Source organism: Syngnathus floridae, unplaced genomic scaffold (genome assembly GCF_059516105.1).
Source record: "Syngnathus floridae isolate MCC-2025c unplaced genomic scaffold, RoL_Sflo_1.0 HiC_scaffold_212, whole genome shotgun sequence".
NCBI lineage: Eukaryota > Metazoa > Chordata > Actinopteri > Syngnathiformes > Syngnathidae > Syngnathus > Syngnathus floridae.
In genome coordinates, this window is record NW_028284203.1 from 8,913 (window position 1) to 15,000 (window position 6,088).

The following is a 6,088-nucleotide window of genomic DNA, read 5'->3' on the forward strand; positions in this document are numbered from 1 at the left end:
ATATTTTCTAAGTGCCAACGACTCAACAGCCGTAAAGTGTCCGCCTCGGCTGGTTCCCCAGGTCGGCCACCAAAAGTGAAAATTCGGCCTCTTCTCCTGGAAGTCTGGCCAAGTTTGGCGAATATTTTCTAAGTGCCAACGACTCAACCAGCGTAAAGTGTCCGCCTCGGCTGGTTCCCCATAACGGCCACCAAAAGTGAAAATTCGGCCTCTTCTCCTGGAAGTCAAGCCAAGTTTGGCAAATATTTTCTAAGTGCCAACGGCTCTTGAGCCGAAAAGTGTCCGCCTCGGCTGGTTCCCCATAACGGCCATGAAAAGTGAAAATTCGGCCTCTTCTCCTGGAAGTCAAGCCAAGTTTGGCAAATATTTTCTAAGTGCCAACGACTCAACCAGCCTAAAGTGTCCGCCTCGGCTGGTTCCCCAGGTCGGCCACCAAAAGTGAAAATTCGGCCTCTTCTCCTGGAAGTCTGGCCAAGTTTGGCAAATATTTTCTAAGTGCCAACGACTCAACCAGCCTAAAGTGTCCGCCTCGGCTGGTTCCCCAGGTCGGCCACCAAAAGTGAAAATTCGGCCTCTTCTCCTGGAAGTCAAGCCAAGTTTGGCGAATATTTTCTAAGTGCCAACGACTCAACCAGCCTAAAGTGTCCGCCTCGGCTGGTTCCCCAGGTCGGGTACCACAAGTGAAAATTCGGCCTCTTCTCCTGGAAGTCAAGCCAAGTTTGGCGAATATTTTCTAAGTGCCATCGACTCGACCAGCGTAAAGTGTCCGCCTCGGCTGGTTCCCCATAACGGCCCACAAAAGTGAAAATTCGGCCTCTTCTCCTGGAAGTCAAGCCAAGTTTGGCAAATATTTTCTAAGTGCCAACGACTCAACCAGCGTAAAGTGTCCGCCTCGGCTGGTTCCCCATAACGGCCACCAAAAGTGAAAATTCGGCCTCTTCTCCTGGAAGTCTGGCCAAGTTTGGCAAATCTTTTCTAAGTGCCAACGACTCAACCAGCCTAAAGTGTCCGCCTCGGCTGGTTCCCCAGGTCGGCCACCAAAAGTGAAAATTCGGCCTCTTCTCCTGGAAGTCTGGCCAAGTTTGGCAAATATTTTCTAAGTGCCAACGACTCAACCAGCCTAAAGTGTCCGCCTCGGCTGGTTCCCCAGGTCGGCCACCAAAAGTGAAAATTCGGCCTCTTCTCCTGGAAGTCAAGCCAAGTTTGGCGAATATTTTCTAAGTGCCAACGACTCAACCAGCCTAAAGTGTCCGCCTCGGCTGGTTCCCCAGGTCGGCCACCAAAAGTGAAAATTCGGCCTCTTCTCCTGGAAGTCAAGCCAAGTTTGGCAAATATTTTCTAAGTGCCAACGACTCAACCAGCGTAAAGTGTCCGCCTCGGCTGGTTCCCCAGGTTGGCCACCAAAAGTGAAAATTCGGCCTCTTCTCCTGGAAGTCAAGCCAAGTTTGGCAAATATTTTCTAAGTGCCAACGGCTCTTGAGCCGAAAAGTGTCCGCCTCGGCTGGTTCCCCAGGTCGGCCACCAAAAGCGAAAATTCGGCCTCTTCTCCTGGAAGTCAAGCCAAGTTTGGCAAATATTTTCTAAGTGCCAACGGCTCTTGAGCCGAAAAGTGTCCGCCTCGGCTGGTTCCCCAGGTCGGCCACCAAAAGCGAAAATTCGGCCTCTTCTCCTGGAAGTCCTGCCAACTTGTGCGAATTTTTTCTAAGTGCCAACGACTCAACAGCCGTAAAGTGTCCGCCTCGGCTGGTTCCCCATAACGGCCACCAAAAGCGAAAATTCGGCCTCTTGCTCTGGAAGTCCTGCCAACTTGTGCGAATTTTTTCTAAGTGCCAACGACTCAACAGCCGTAAAGTGTCCGCCTCGGCTGGTTCCCCATAACGGCCACCAAAAGCGAAAATTCGGCCTCTGGCCCCGGAAGTCCTGCCAACTTGTGCGAATTTTTTCTAAGTGCCAACGGCTCTTGAGCCGAAAAGTGTCCGCCTCGGCTGGTTCCCGCGGTCGGCCGCCGAAAGCGAAAATTCGGCCTCTCCCTCTTTAGGTACCAGGGGTTGGGGTACCAGGGGTAGGGTGCAGTACCAACTTTGGTCTTCAGGTGCGCCAGAGTACGATGGTTGGTCCCCCTAGTCAGCGTACTCATCAACGATTTACCCCCCTTTCGCAAAATATAGTCAGAACGAGCATGGGGGGCGCATAATTTACCCCACAAAATGAAAGGGCCCGGTGCCGAGCGCTTGGTCATGGCCGCCAGCAGCGCCCCTTGCTCGGTGGGAACACAACACGCAGGGTTGCACAGCACCCTGGAAGGCACAAAGAGAGTGAAAAATTTTCTAAGTGTCACTCTTGACGAAAAATGTCTAAGTGCCTCTCTTGACGAAAAATTTCTAAGTGCCACGCTTGACGAAAAATGTCTAAGTGCCACAGCGCTCGAAAATTTCCTAAGTGCGAGCACGGCTGTGAAATATTCAAAGTACAAGGAACGCTGGCAGAATCTCTCGACGGCCGTCTGCTCCCGGCGGCCGCCGTGAAGTCTCCCCTCCCGGGGACGGCTGTCTGCTCCCGGCAGCCGTCCTTAACCCCCTCCCCACACGTTGGACGAACACCAGCCGAGGGCGAAAGGCTCGCGGTGTGGAAGGATCGTGGCCACGGCTAATCTAGCGATGCCCGCGTTGGACGGTCACACCGCACGACAGAGCGGGGCCTGCATCCGGCGCGAGGCGGCCTTCAGGCACGTGGCTCGAGACGACCTCACCCGCCCTAGCCCGGAGCGGAAAGACTTTGAAATTTTCAAAGTCCAAGGAACACTGGCAGAATGGGAGGACCGGCCGCCTCCTTAAACACAGGCCGGAGAGATGGAGCGGGATCAGCGGCCCGCGCGTTGAGCGAACACCGGCCGAGGGCGAAAGGCTCGCGGTGTGGAAGGATCGTGGCCACGGCTAATCTAGCGATGCCCGCGTTGGACGGTCACACCGCACGACAGAGCGGGGCCTGCATCCGGCGCGAGGCGGCCTTCAGGCACGTGGTTCGAGACGACCTCACCCGCCCTAGCCCGGAGCGGAAAGACTTTGAAATAGTCAAAGTCCAAGGAACACTGGCAGAATCTCTCGACGGCCGTCTGCTCCCGGCGGCCGCCGTGAAGTCTCCCCTCCCGGGGACGGCTGTCTGCTCCCGGCAGCCGTCCATAACCCCCTCCCCACACGTTGGTTGAACATCAGCCGAGGGCGAAAGGCTCGCGGTGTGGAAGGATCGTGGCCACGGCTAATCTAGCGATGCCCGCGTTGGACGGTCACACCGCACGACAGAGCGGGGCCTGCATCCGGCGCGAGGCGGCCTTCAGGCACGTGGTTCGAGACGACCTCACCCGCCCTAGCCCGGAGCGGAAAGACTTTTCAAAGTCCAAGGAACACTGGCAGAATGGGAGGACCGGCCGCCTCCTTAAACACAGGCCGGAGCGACCGAGCGGGATCAGCGGCCCGCGCGCAGGGTCTTTGAAATGTACAAAGTCCTAGGGACAATGGCAGAATCGCTCGACGGCCGTCTGCTCCCGGCGGCCGCGGTGAAGGGACTGTACACCCCACCCGGGGACGGCTGTCTGCTCCCGGCAGCCGTCCTTCCCCCCCACCCCACACGTTGACCGACACCGGCCGAGGGCGAAAGGCTCGCGGTGTGGAAGGATCGTGGCCACGGCTAATCTAGCGATGCCCGCGTTGGACGGTCACACCGCACGACAGAGCGGGGCCTGCATCCGGCGCGAGGCGGCCTTCAGGCACGTGGTTCGAGACGACCTCACCCGCCCTAGCCCGGAGCGAAAAGACTTTGAAATATTCAAAGTCCAAGGAACACTGGCAGAATGGGAGGACCGGCCGCCTCCTTAAACACAGGCCGGAGCGACCGAGCGGGATCAGCGGCCCGCGCGGAGGGTCTTTAAAATGTACAAAGTCCTAGGAACAATGGCAGAATCGCTCGACGGCCGTCTGCTCCCGGCGGCCGCGGTGGAAGGACTGTACACCCCACCCGGGGACGGCTGTCTGCTCCCGGCAGCCGTCCTTCCCCCCCACCCACACGTTGACCGACACCGGCCGAGGGCGAAAGGCTCGCGGTGTGGAAGGATCGTGGCCACGGCTAATCTAGCGATGCCCGCGTTGGACGGTCACACCGCACGACAGAGCGGGGCCGCATCTGGCGCGAGGCGGCCTTCAGGCACGTGGTTCGAGACGACCTCACCCGCCCTAGCCCGGAGCGGAAAGACTTTGAAATTTTCAAAGTCCAAGGAACACTGGCAGAATGGGAGGACCGGCCGCCTCCTTAAACACAGGCCGGGCGAAAAATATGCGAATGTTGGGTCTCATCCAAGAAAGGGAGTTACCGGCCGCCTCCTTAAACACAGGCCGGGCGAAAAATATGCGAATGGTCCATCCAAGGAAGGAGGACCGGCCGCCTCCTTAAACACAGGCCGGGCGAAAAATATGCGAATGGTCCATCCAAGGAAGGAGGAGCGGCCGCCTCCTTAAACACAGGCCGGAGAGATGGAGCGGGATCAGCGGCCCGCGCTTTGAGCGACCACCGGCCGAGGGCGAAAGGCTCGCGGTGTGGAAGGATCGTGGCCACGGCTAATCTAGCGATGCCCGCGTTGGACGGTCACACCGCACGACAGAGCGGGGCCTGCATCCGGCGCGAGGCGGCCTTCAGGCACGTGGTTCGAGACGACTTCACCCGCCCTAGCCCGGAGCTGAAACTCTGCGAATGTTAACATCCAAGGATGGAGGCAACGGCCGTCTCGTTAAGCTGAGGCCGGAGGAAAGTCTGCGGATTCGGGGCATCCAAGGCAGATGGAGGTGCCGGCCGCCTCGGTAAACAGAGGCCGGACCGACCGACATGCGACCATGACCCGCCTTGGTAGGGCCCCCACCGGCCCCGGCTAGCGCCGGCGTTGGGTGGACGGTTCCTCCCCACTTGCGGGTCGCCCTCTAGCGCTACGGCCGCCGCGCGAGCGCGCGCTCCGACGCCGCCCCCGCAGGCCTAGCGCGAGCCGTACGGCAGCGAGACCGAGACGCCCCGATTCCACGCACGCACCTAGCGGTCATCAACGGAGGCCGAGCGCGCGATCCGACTCGCGGCACGCCACGTGGGCGTCCGCCGGCCGCGCCGGTCTACCGCGAAAGATGTTTCTCAAACCCTCGCCTAACCTAGGGACGGCTATCTCGGGAAGCCGCCCCCGCATCTGCACCTATCCGCTAAGCCCTCCCGACCACCGCGAAGCGGGAGGACGTCTATCGTGGCCGCCGGGGCGTATGACCCCTCCGCGTGAGGCGTGCGGGCTCGGGTGGGCCGCAACGACCGAGTCTGACTCGGACGGGGCGCAGCTTCCCTCCCGGTCGCAGCATCAAGCGCCGATCGCGCGACGTCACCAGCCCCCCGGGACGGTTCGTCGGGAGCACGGTACAGGCACGTAGCTCACTCTCCAGCTGGCCGCAGCGGGCCGCACCGACCGAGTCTGACTCGGCCGGGGCGCAGCTTCCCGTCTGGGTGACAGCGGCGACGAGCTGCGACTGTTGGCCGCCGCCCCTTCGTCCTTCCCGGATCCCCCCAGTGCCGACTCAACTCCGCATCCTGGCCGCAGCGAGATACCGTCGGGTTGCGGCGCCCGAGTCTGACTCGGGACGCGCGCTTCTTCCTTCGGACCACAGCGTACGTGCCTCGCGCGGGCAAAGTCGCCGGCACAGCGCCGCGCCCCCTCGACCAAGCGAGCCTCAGCCGGGCCGCGACGACCGAGTCTGACTCGGACGGAGCGCAGCTTCCCGCCTGGGTTACCGTGACGAGTCGCGGGCGGCCGTCGCCCTTTCCCCCGGACCCCGCCGTGTTCCCTCGCGGTTGCTCCTAAGCCGCCTGCTCGAGCCCAACCGATGTGCCACCCCCGTTGCCGAGTTCGCTCTCCCCGAGCTCGTCTCCCCGTCAATACCGTTCCGTGACCGTCCCGCCGCGCGGCGATCCGCTCTGCCCCAGCGCCTTCCGGCCAGCGTCCTACGGGTCTGATCTGGCCACAGCACGAGCGCTCGGCAGACAAAGCGGCGTCGCGCGGGCGAGGTCGGCT